Source organism: Anarrhichthys ocellatus, unplaced genomic scaffold, assembly GCF_004355925.1.
Source record: "Anarrhichthys ocellatus isolate YVR2014 unplaced genomic scaffold, GSC_Weel_1.0 scaffold6, whole genome shotgun sequence".
In the NCBI taxonomy this organism is placed as follows: domain Eukaryota; kingdom Metazoa; phylum Chordata; class Actinopteri; order Perciformes; family Anarhichadidae; genus Anarrhichthys; species Anarrhichthys ocellatus.
Genome location: NW_022280036.1, coordinates 11,656,648 through 11,667,901, shown reverse-complemented (window position 1 = coordinate 11,667,901; position 11,254 = coordinate 11,656,648).

The following is an 11,254-nucleotide window of genomic DNA, read 5'->3' as shown; positions in this document are numbered from 1 at the left end:
TGATTACGTTCCATAATGCCACAACTAAGCTATCCTTGTAATTGTTACGCTTACATCTTCCCGTAAATGTTATTAATTTCAAACTAAATTATGCAGAGAGGACATTTGTGCTTGTCGCACTTGTAAAAACACAGTAAATACAGAAATGAATCGCGCTTTAATTTCATTTACCTGCTTGGAATTCAGGTCCCTGGTATGGTGTGTGCTTGCTCGCTCTCTCGGAACACTTGAATAGAACAGAGCCATCCTGTTATTCGTAACCCTTGTGCTTTTCCTACTACATGTCAAAAAGTCTGCTGTGAGAAAGGCCTATTGAGCTGTCTTCCGACACTCAGGATCTGCCATTCACACGGTAAAAAACATTGACAAAATGTTAAAGTTGTGCAAAAGCACTGTACAAAGAGATTCTGGAAAAGCTATTTTTAATGCTACTTTTTAAGAGGCTATGTAACGATAACTAACCATGCACATGGTTGTCTGAATGAAATAAAACGAATAAATATAGGTGGGGTTAATGAGCTGTACATCTGCTGGTGTCTGCCTGAACTGAGTGGTGGTCTATGTGCCATTAATAGATGAGAGAAAGTCATGCATGGAGATATGGGATGGTTTTTGTTTTACTATTCTGTCCAATTTTCATCAAGAAAATGCCGCTTTTACCTAATGAAAAATGTGTCAAAAGGTATATTTGCTCAATACATGGGCATGCTTTGCTTTGAACTGGCTAACTCTTATTTGAGGTATAAATCTGAGACGTAAGTCAATGGCAGGTTCAGCTGGTTGTTTGTACATTTGTGTGTTGAATTTACACGCGCCTTTCTGTATAGAGCGGTTGTACCCAGGCTGTGAATGAAACAAGGTGCTTGTAGCTACAGCAGGGGAGGAAGTAATAACTCTTAATGTTGGGCACTTGGGCGACGCACGAGGCCTCATTATCTCCCTAAACGCCTCAGGCTTTCCGATGTTCTCACCTTACACCCACTGCTGACCTATGACTCACCAGCCCTCTATCCTCATAGTAAACCGTTATTACATTACCTTAATCGCGAAGCATCATGTTGGGAGGTTGGAGGGCAAACCCCCGGCTCCTCATCATTTATCATTTCACCCTCTTCTTATAAATGACGTACACACGACTTGGGCCGTGTCCATTGAACAAAATGCTCCACATACTATGCATTCTTCCAGCATGATGTACAAAAACAACCAGTTCACTTTTATTTAGATTGACCGGACTAGAGGTGTTGGCCGACGTCTCCTGCATGACAGAACACAGGGCTGTTTAGACACTGACGTCACTTTATTGAGTTCATGGTATGAAAACTGGCGTCTCTGCTCGGTAATGTATCATAAATAGTTTGAGTTGATGTACATTAGTCAGTGAGTGCCTTGACCCAAAATTAAAACTTCAAAATCTCAATTTCTAAATTCCTAAACTACTCACTTCCTTGCAGAAAAAGACGAGGTCCTTCCCATACTGCTTTTGATCAACAACTGAATCTCTTTTTGAATAAACTGATAGAAAATGTGTATGGATTATGAAAGATGTCTTGCTTATTCCAATTCTGAATAGGTTACAAGAGAACGTTTGTTTATCCTTTCATGGCATTTTCAGTACATTTGAATGTTAATATGTATATATATATTTTTTATGTTACTGCTATTACGACTATTTTCTAGAAGTTTTTTAGAAGTACCCTGAGTCACACACAGTAGGATAAGAGTAGCTTGCACTCATATCTCAAACTCTTAAGTGGGCAGACTGTTCTATGTGTGGGTGAAACACCACAAATGGACCTTCATCCATTATCTTTTCCTCTTCTCCGGGGCCGAGTCGTGGGGGCAGCAGGGTTAGCAGTAACGTTTTTCAGCTCTTCCTGGCCAGATGAGGTATAACATCTTTCTAAATGTGACTAAATTCAAGCCCAAAAAATAAAGAAAATACATAAATGAAGAATTTGTTCCTGAGTAAAGAAGTTGAAGAGAAACTCTGGGATATTCTTTTTGAAAAAAAATAAATAAATAGAAATGTTACAAAAAATATGACAGGAAACATGGTTTCCAGATTAATATAATATTTCACTGTGGTCTTTTTTATTATCTATGGAGGGAGGAGCTGTTTAGATTTACAGTATGCCTTCAGGATTTTCCACGTTTATGGTTGCAGTCATGTATTTGCCAATATACCTCTAGATCAACTAACTTTGGTCAATATGTCAATGTACACTTGTTGCATGCATAGCATCAAAAACTTCCTCTCTTCAAAGAAATATTAGGCAATAAAAACCACTAGGTTTAGGTAAAGAGCATGGTTGATGTTAACTTCACTAGCGAGGACTCGCATAACTAACTACACCGACGACTTGCATAAGGCATCAAATATGGAGGCTCTGCAGGAAGTCACGTGCATTCTGAATTTCAGCTTTAAATTGTTCATTTCAGAAAATGTGTTGAAAAAAGGTTGAAGAGTCTGCACTGTTTTTTTTTTGTTTTTTTTTAAGTAAAGTGAATCACTGTGTTTGAACCATGAGGAATTATAACCATATCGATTTATGGTAACGGAGTAGAGGTTCACTGATACAACAAGGGATGCAGCGATCTTTTTAGGTCAGCTTAGTTGTGGAGGAGTGTGTCTGTTTCTCTGAACCAAAGGTTTTCATCTCAGCCAGAGGCCACAGTCTCCACATTCCTTATTTCCAAGCCTCACTTCTTGCTGATGACTCATCTCCCCTGCCTTGTTACAGGGAGCAGCACTCACTCTCCATCGTCGGACTACAGGATTACTTTACTGCACACACCTTGTAATGAAATGGAGAAGCCGATGCAAAAGGCAAAGAGGGGCAACAAATTGATTGTGAACCGTTTCTGAATACCTATTTATATGGCGAGAGATTCTGATGTCAGGAAGAGGTAAAGAAAAGGTGAAATTTACTGAGAAGGTAAATTTACCCTGCAGCAAAGATAAATACGCAAAGTAGATCATATGGGTGACGGGATTCATGACGTTTTCTAAATACCTAAAGCAGGTGGTCGAATCAATGTTCCAAAAAGACCTGGAAACACATATGAGAGGTGTTATTTTGGGACAGATGTTTATGTTAGTGAGATCATAAACAACATGCAACAATGTAAAAGAGGGAGGCCAGATTCAAAGCACTACTTTAAATACCCTGTATTTGTAAAATGGAGATATTGCACTTTTTCATTTCATTTTCATTGTTAAACGTTTTGTAATCTTTTCCTGAGTTTTCTTTCACAATATTTGTTGTTATGCATCAGGACACTGAAGCAAATGATTTTAATATGAAAACCTATTTGGCAAAAAAAAACAGATTCTGTTTCTGATATGACATCATGACTGTTTTAAGCTGATTTGGATGAACTCGTTGCTTATTCACACATCCTGCAGTTATAAGAATCAATATTAGCATTCATTTCGAGATGTGTTTCTGGCCATTTATTGAATGTAAGTCCGATATTCACTCTCTTTTATCTCTGTTTTTGGTCTCCACCACCCATGAGGTAGCTGCTATAAGCTCCACCATGTCGTTAATTGTGTCTCTGCTGATGGTGCTGAGTAGGGTGTGTACAGTAGGTTGTTAGAGCTTTTTTCTGAAAACAGCTGCCTGCTGCCACTAAAAACAAAACCTTGAGAGTGAAACGAAATAATAAAGTTACGGGCCAAAAAGCTAAACAATAAGCTAAAGCTCCATAAACCCAAGGGGATCTGCTGCTGTTGGGTGATAATTCTTTGTAGGTTCATCACTATGAGCATTACATGTTGCCATTTGATATATTGTTATGAAAAGCTTATTTATGGACCATAGTCACACAATAAAACAATTTTTCAACAGTGATTTGTAACGGGTTAAAGAATGCAGACAAATGACGGCCCACCCGATATGGCTGTCAACATCAGAAAACATATTTTGCTGTTAATTTGGAAGACTTGTTGCCAGAAACCAACTCCAATAGGATGATGTATACTTAAGAGCCTTGTGTCTCTCAGCTTGTTTTGGACTTATTCTGCCCTCTAGTGGCCACAAATTGAATATTGCAGCTTTAAGTGTAGGACTGATCATCTCCATGGTCACTGTTAAAATAACACTGCTGAAACTCATGTCCACATTCTCTGAATTTGTACTCTGCTGTCCACTCTGTATACATCCATAGCTCATGTTATATACTAGCCAGACATAAGAGCATTTAACTTTTCAAATATGCTTTAAATATACCGTTGACTGCTGCCTGGGCAGACTTTATAACCTTGTTTATTGTATTCTTGTTATTTATCACTGGCACATGCATAGAGCCCAGTGTGTTCAATAACCCTCATTTTTCTCTTCCTTTATGATTTAATCAGTGAGTGTTGGCAGGAGCCTAATGGCAAGGCCAGTGATGAGTCAGCCAGGCTGCAGTTTTGGAAGCTGGAGGTGAGAATAACACTGAGGTAACACAGAGGGGAGGAGGAAGGCAGGGACAGAGAGAGAAAGCACAAGCAGAAAGGGAGACGGGGAATGAGGGATACCACAATAACACACTGAATTTGGAAACAGGATTATTGTTCTCTCTAGTCATACATGACTGCTAACCTTTGAAATGAGCGGATTTGTTCCATACATAGATCTCTTTCCAGTGCAAGGATGCCTTTCCTCAATCAGCAATCTTTGTTGGACCTGCCCCCATGTTATCAAAGCAGCTCTACTTGGTTAGGATAACACGAACGTGAATGTTGTTAAAAAATGTTTGCTCCAGGATGCATACCCTTGTAAGACAGCCTGATTGATGAGCCAGACTTGTAGCATTCCTTCCATAGTCCACAAAATACCATCGTGACAGGAGAGCTTTCCATGCCTGTGTTTAGACTTTGGCCTGAGGTCTTTATTTTCAAACATGACGGTAAATGTTAATTATGGACCCATTTAATAGTTGACTGTATTTTCACTGCCAGAGGCATTTGGTGACATTGTTTGGGTATGACACACCACAGTTTAGACAGTGTGGTATTTTCATTCATAACACTTAAGCTATTCCTGTTCCTGCTATTGAACCAAAGAAACCAAAATATGTTAGACGATATATTTCAGCTGTTGAAAGTCTATTTCTGTATCTTAGTCACATATAATGGGAATCTTGAATTTTAGAAAAGAATGTTTGATCTCATTTGTTGATCTGCACATTGACAACAACAACATGGTGCCTTGAAATAACTAAATAGATTCCTGGGAACAATCTTTTGTCCTTTATAAGGGATTACAGCTTAATATGATATAAAAGTAATGGGACACAGATAAAACACATATCTTCTAACTAATACTATATGCATGTACCACCAAGTAGGATTTTAGTTGTGTGTAAATTGCTCGAGTGAACATAACTTTATTGATTCATTTGTGGTTTATTTGAGAGGGACAGATACAGTGTACTGCATACAGACAAAGTGAAAACCGCTATATGATGCCAGTATCAGAGCTCATTGGAGATACCGCGGTGACTGTCACACACTTTGCCTTCTCCAGTCACCTCACCCAGCACATCTTCATCACCCGCACATGTGGATTGTATAAATTGGTCTGGAAAGTCTGGAAATAAAACCAAAAACACTCCATATCCTTATTATGAGTCTTAATCATAATACAAGCCAATTAGTCTGATTGCTGTAAACATATAAAGACTGCGGTAGCACTCATAATGCTGCTTGATATATGCACTAGCACTGTAAGGACTATATGAATGGAAGAATTAGTGAATGGGTGTTCAGGGGCCATCTCCCCCACAAGCACCCTGATTTGTGTTTGGTCTTCCTCTCGGTAGTGATTCACCATATAGAACCATTGATCGGCAGGCTCATTTCTATGCATCAATAGAATATTTAGTGGCGTACGTACATTTCCTACATTTCTCCGTATGCAAGCCATTGTTAAACGAACAATAAGTAGGATTTGTCACATATTGTGTTTATAATACACAATATTCAAAGTTGGCCCCTCCTCCACGACTCAATGAGGGTCACAATGCTCACCAGAGTGTGAAAGCCAACCCCAGATATGTGGACATATCTTAAACAAATGTGACACATATTAATTGATGGGCTTTAGAAGTGCAGGTAGATTTATTTTGTCATTTTTGTGTGTGACAAGTAACTGCCGAGCTTCTGCTTTGTTGACATAGCCAGGCCGGCCTAGCCTTTTAGCAGTGGTTGGCCATCAGGGCCAGCTAAGCCTTCTCTGCTGGCCTAAACAGAATCACAAAGTTATAGCTATTTTATAATTTAATAATATTTCATAAATACACTACATGTATTGTAATTTTATTTCCCATTAGCTTATTTTCTCATTGCACAGCTCCTGTCTTCCTCTGTTGCTCTGCTTCCAGCACAGCTTGTTTTAAGGAGAGCTTTTATCCAATCAGATTCAGCCCCTATGTCTCTGTGTAAGGAGAGAGGCCCGGTGCCCGCTAGAGAGCCTTTGCAGTCTAAGTGAATGGGGACGATATTGTTGATTGTCATAGTCTTCAACCACTCAGATCTTTAGTTTGACATGTTGGGTGTATTCTTTGACGTGCCAGTGGTACCCAGGTAGCTAAGTATATCTGCATTAACGTGCAGCTCAGCATTAACGTGTGTCGCGATTGGTCAGTGGGCCAGCGTGACTTTAGTCAAACAGAAAGCTAGCTGGCAGATCTTAGTGTTTAGTAAGAGTTCAGGTTGAAACATATGTAAGAGAAGTTATGACATTTTTAGCGTTTTGCTTGGTGTAGATTCTTTTTTTTTTTTTACCTAGCTGTGTTTTTTTAACCTCAATGGCTGAAGGAGGAGAAACGGATTTCTCAAGAAGGATATTTCCAGAAAAACTGGACATCGTATCAAAGGGTCGGTCAAGCCCACAGCTAGCAGCCCTGACCCAGCATGGAAAAGGATTTATACGAACGGTATTTCTGGCTGACAGCGGCGAAGAAGCGTTGCACATTTTATGGCTAAGAATGCGTTTCATTTGCAACTGAGCTCTTGGTGTTTGGAGCTGTTTGGAGCTACGCTACGCTAACCAAGGCAGCAACAAGACACCATAGCACCACAGGACACTTACAAGCTCCGGTGCTTTTGAAACCTTTTGCTGAGACCCGAGTGGATCTACAACTCAACGAACACGTTCGCAGGAGGACTCTGCCTTGAACTCACCCGCACAGATATTCTGCAGTGTTGCTGGATTGATTTGTCATGCTTTGTTGTCATATAAATATATGTGACTGGTTCTTGTGAGTTTGTTCTTGTCATTGTGTTAATTACATTGATTCTGACTATATGTATTGTCCGTTAATGACAAAGCATCCCGTCATCGTGGGGTTAGGGTCGGACATTTGATTCTCTGTTTGGGGTTTTGTTTTCTTATACAAAGCAAGAATTATGGTCTGGAGAAATGGGGATTGTGTGGCGATTGCTTTAGCCCTGTTTGAATCAGTAGGGAACAGCTAGATGCTGCGGGGAGAGTTTGTAGCTTGTTTGCTGCTGTTGAGTTTCCTGCTAAGCTAGTTTAGCATAGCCTCTAAGAACACCCGCCTCAACAGGGTACAATACTGTAGTAGGACAGCACAGAAGGCCCAAGTATAAAATGCACGGCCCGCCACTGCCTTTTAGTATATGGGAAGATGCCCCACTGGCTAGCTCATGGCCGCCACTCTGCGCTCATACGTCAGTTACATCTGATGCCTGACCGTTGGCGCTGCCGTAGCACCAAACCTCCATTCCCCCCCAGGTAAACACTGTTAAATCTGTCAGCACTATCGCCGTAGTTTGCACTGTTGGTGCTGTTAGCACCATTAGCTGCAGCCTCAGCTGTTTCCATGTTGAGAGCCATGTGGAGGCAAGCAATGTGCTTTGAATTGAGTTTGTATTCAGCAGGTTTAAAGCAAATTTGCTGTTGTCCAGTCTTTTCACTGATGTATGTGTTGCATTGTCTCTGAAAAAAACATTGGTCTATCCTTTATAATATAAAAAAGTATCAAAATCAATAAGAAAATAATTTAAGTTTACTTGAATAACACTAACTTTCTTGTCTTAATCAAGTCTTTCTGACTTTCTGAAAAGGGTTCAAATAAGTGCAGAGTTTATGAGGGCAAAATCTCTCTTTTCCTGTTCTTCACAGTGCAGGTGAGAGCCTGATTCCTACTCTGCCCACACCTTTCAGGGTACAAACTCATGGTGGTAAGGTGGCCAGATTCCTTGCAGTTATTATCAGCAAGAACGAAAAGGTGCCTCTCCCTCGTTTCCATCCATCAGTTGGCACAGTGTTCCCAGGCACCTGAATGAAGCAGATGTTTGTAAATTGATATGAGCCATATGGAATCTGGCTGGTATCTTTTCACAAGATTTTGCATTGATGAAATGTCACCAACATATAAAAGGTGTGAAAATAGTGTGAAAATGTGTGAATTCTAATTATTTATGTATCCAAGATCTGGGTATGAAATGTCATCATGACATGGACTGCTTGTGAGCTGACTTTCAAAGAAAAAGAGGATGAGGCATGAACTTAGGTGTTAAATGATGGTACCAAGAAATAAGGGTGAAAGAAAAGGTTCAGTGTGTGTGAGAGAGAGCTGGAAAATATCTGACCATTAGGTGATGTGAGTGACGTTGATTATTCTGCAACTTTGATTTTCAACTATAGCTGTAAAAATACCTTGGTCACAGGTTCAGGTCTTTGGCTCAACACGTGAGACAATTTCACAAATTTGCCAGTATAGATTTCCTTGTCCCATGAATATATTAGAAGTAAGTGTCAATATCTTGAAACAAGACAGAGTGGGCAGAATTGTTGTTGGTTATGTTGGAAAAAAAGGTTGTGACAAGCTGTCATAGAAAATTACTTGTTAATTTTATTATTTTTTTGAGCAGTGTACTAACATCCCTTTACAAAAGCTTGATATGTTGACCTCACAAACATGTGTCCTTCAGAGGACCAGAAGGCAGCTCTTGATTTCTCAAATGGATCAAGATTTCTAAGTTCATAATCACAATGTTGCCCTCAAACAGCCAAACCAGCCATACATTCCATGGTATCACACAGTAGCTGAGATAACTAACTTACATATACTAGTGCAGTGCCTGTTCAAAACGACCACATTGCTTGGCCTCTGGTGCGTTATAAGCCTGTTTGGGCTTGACATCTATTGATGCAAGATACACTATCAGAAAACAGGCTGAGTAGATTTTTGTTGTTGGACATAATTTAGTCCATCTAAATGACGATATATTTCAGCACAGGGCTATTTAGTTTGACATATTTTCCATTATAACATTCGGATGGTCAATTTAAGAATTTATCAGCAGTCAGATAATGGTCATTTGAAAATCTGCAGGGAAGTCTAGTCACGGTTGTAGCCGTGCCATCAGTAGAAGGAGAAAAACTCTCATGTATAAATAGATCCATACGCTGAAATTTGTAGTGAACGATATACTCCGGTTAAAGGATAGGTTTACATTTTTTGCGAACACGTCTGACTTGCATGTAAAAATGACTTCCATGTGTACATTAAACAAGCTTTTTTATCTCTGTAATGTGAGCCTATCCTTTTAACCTGTTTTTGTGTTGGATATATACAGATGCAATTTTGCTCCAGCTAATCAAGCTCATTAAGATGATGATGAATGTGTCCCCTATCATTAAATGAAAAAACAATTAAAATACATCCAAAGGCGGGGGCCCTTCCACTGCCTGCTTCAAGAAGTATATTACCAGTGATTTTCTATCCATTCATTTTCTGGAGTTTATTGTGGCTGCATGTTAAACGAGGTAGCCCAGACGTACGTCACTACAGTCAAGTCTTCCAGTTATTTCCGGGGACTCATGAGGCATTCCCAGGCCAGATGGACATGTAATCCCATCAGAATTTTTTTTTTTCAATTTGGATGCCATGACCACTTCAAGAGATGGGTTGAAAGATGCAGAAATTTCAATGCAAATAGACACCTTTCAGAAAAAGTTTAAACTAAGTTACTGAAAAATATTGTTACAGAAATAGTTTTACCCATACTTGCATTGCATAAAATGCATTACTGCAACCCACTTAAATCCCCTGATCTTCTGCATCATATAGTATCATAGACCCCCTCCAAATGTCCATAAGAGCCCTTACAGAACATTTTTGAGTTAGAAGCTAAATATACTGTACTGTACCTCCATATAGGCACTGGAACAACATAATGATTAAGATAGTGAATGAAGGCTACTGCAAGTAAATGATAGCAGCACTGACCATCCCAACAGATAATGAGCCATATTTTCTTTCCCTGAAATAAAAATGTTCCTTCATTTGGAGGATTTCATGATATCAAGAGTTGTCCGATTATTACTGATTATTTTTGCTGCATTATCTCTGTGTGTTCAGGCATATGTCAGACATTCATTGTTTTTAGTTTTTGTTATTTTAATTCAAAATGTTTTGTTTGATCAAAGAAAGTAGGGACATATTTCGATCTTCGTCATAATTCATGCAATTTCTTTGTCTTTGTGTATGTTTTAGAAGCAGACTTTTGAAAGCAGCATTGAGAGAGTGAGCAGCAAAACTCAACAGATAAATGTATCAAAAGTATTTAGGCTGTGTGGGCCTGTACGCATCTTATTCTGTAGTAGGATCAAGATAGCCAAGAGTGACAGAAGTATTCCGACCTGATACCACAAATTGGCTCACAGATAATGGTCCAATACTGTCAGGCATATGCAAAGACATACAAATAATATATCACGAGGGACGGAAGTGGAACAATAGACCCCAGCAGTGATGAGGCAGGCTATTGATCAGGCAAGGAAGTCGTAGCATGTCAGCTGGTCAGGTAGAATGTAGTTTTCAGCTGATGCAACAGACAAAGCCCATATCTGTATCTGTTTGTGATGTATTATTATTATTATTATTATTATTATTATTAACAACCACAAGCAGGTACAGTGAAATTGTTAGTTTTCAGAAAAGCAGATTTATAAGGGGTGTCAAGCCCAGACATTCCAATGATCATGGCTTATTATATCCCAAATATGGTTTCTCTCCATCAAGTTGAATTCTTTGAATAAAGTTTTGAGTTTTATTTTTATCTGTACCTCATCCATTCGGACTTGTAGGTCGCAGTCTGAAAATCAGATTTTTCTTTGTGTCTCTGCCATTGTTCTGCTTACTGTGTTTTTAGTGCAAAGACAAAATGTATACTTTGCCACACGGTTAATTGCAATCAGACGCAAAACAGGAAAACTTGCACTCAGCT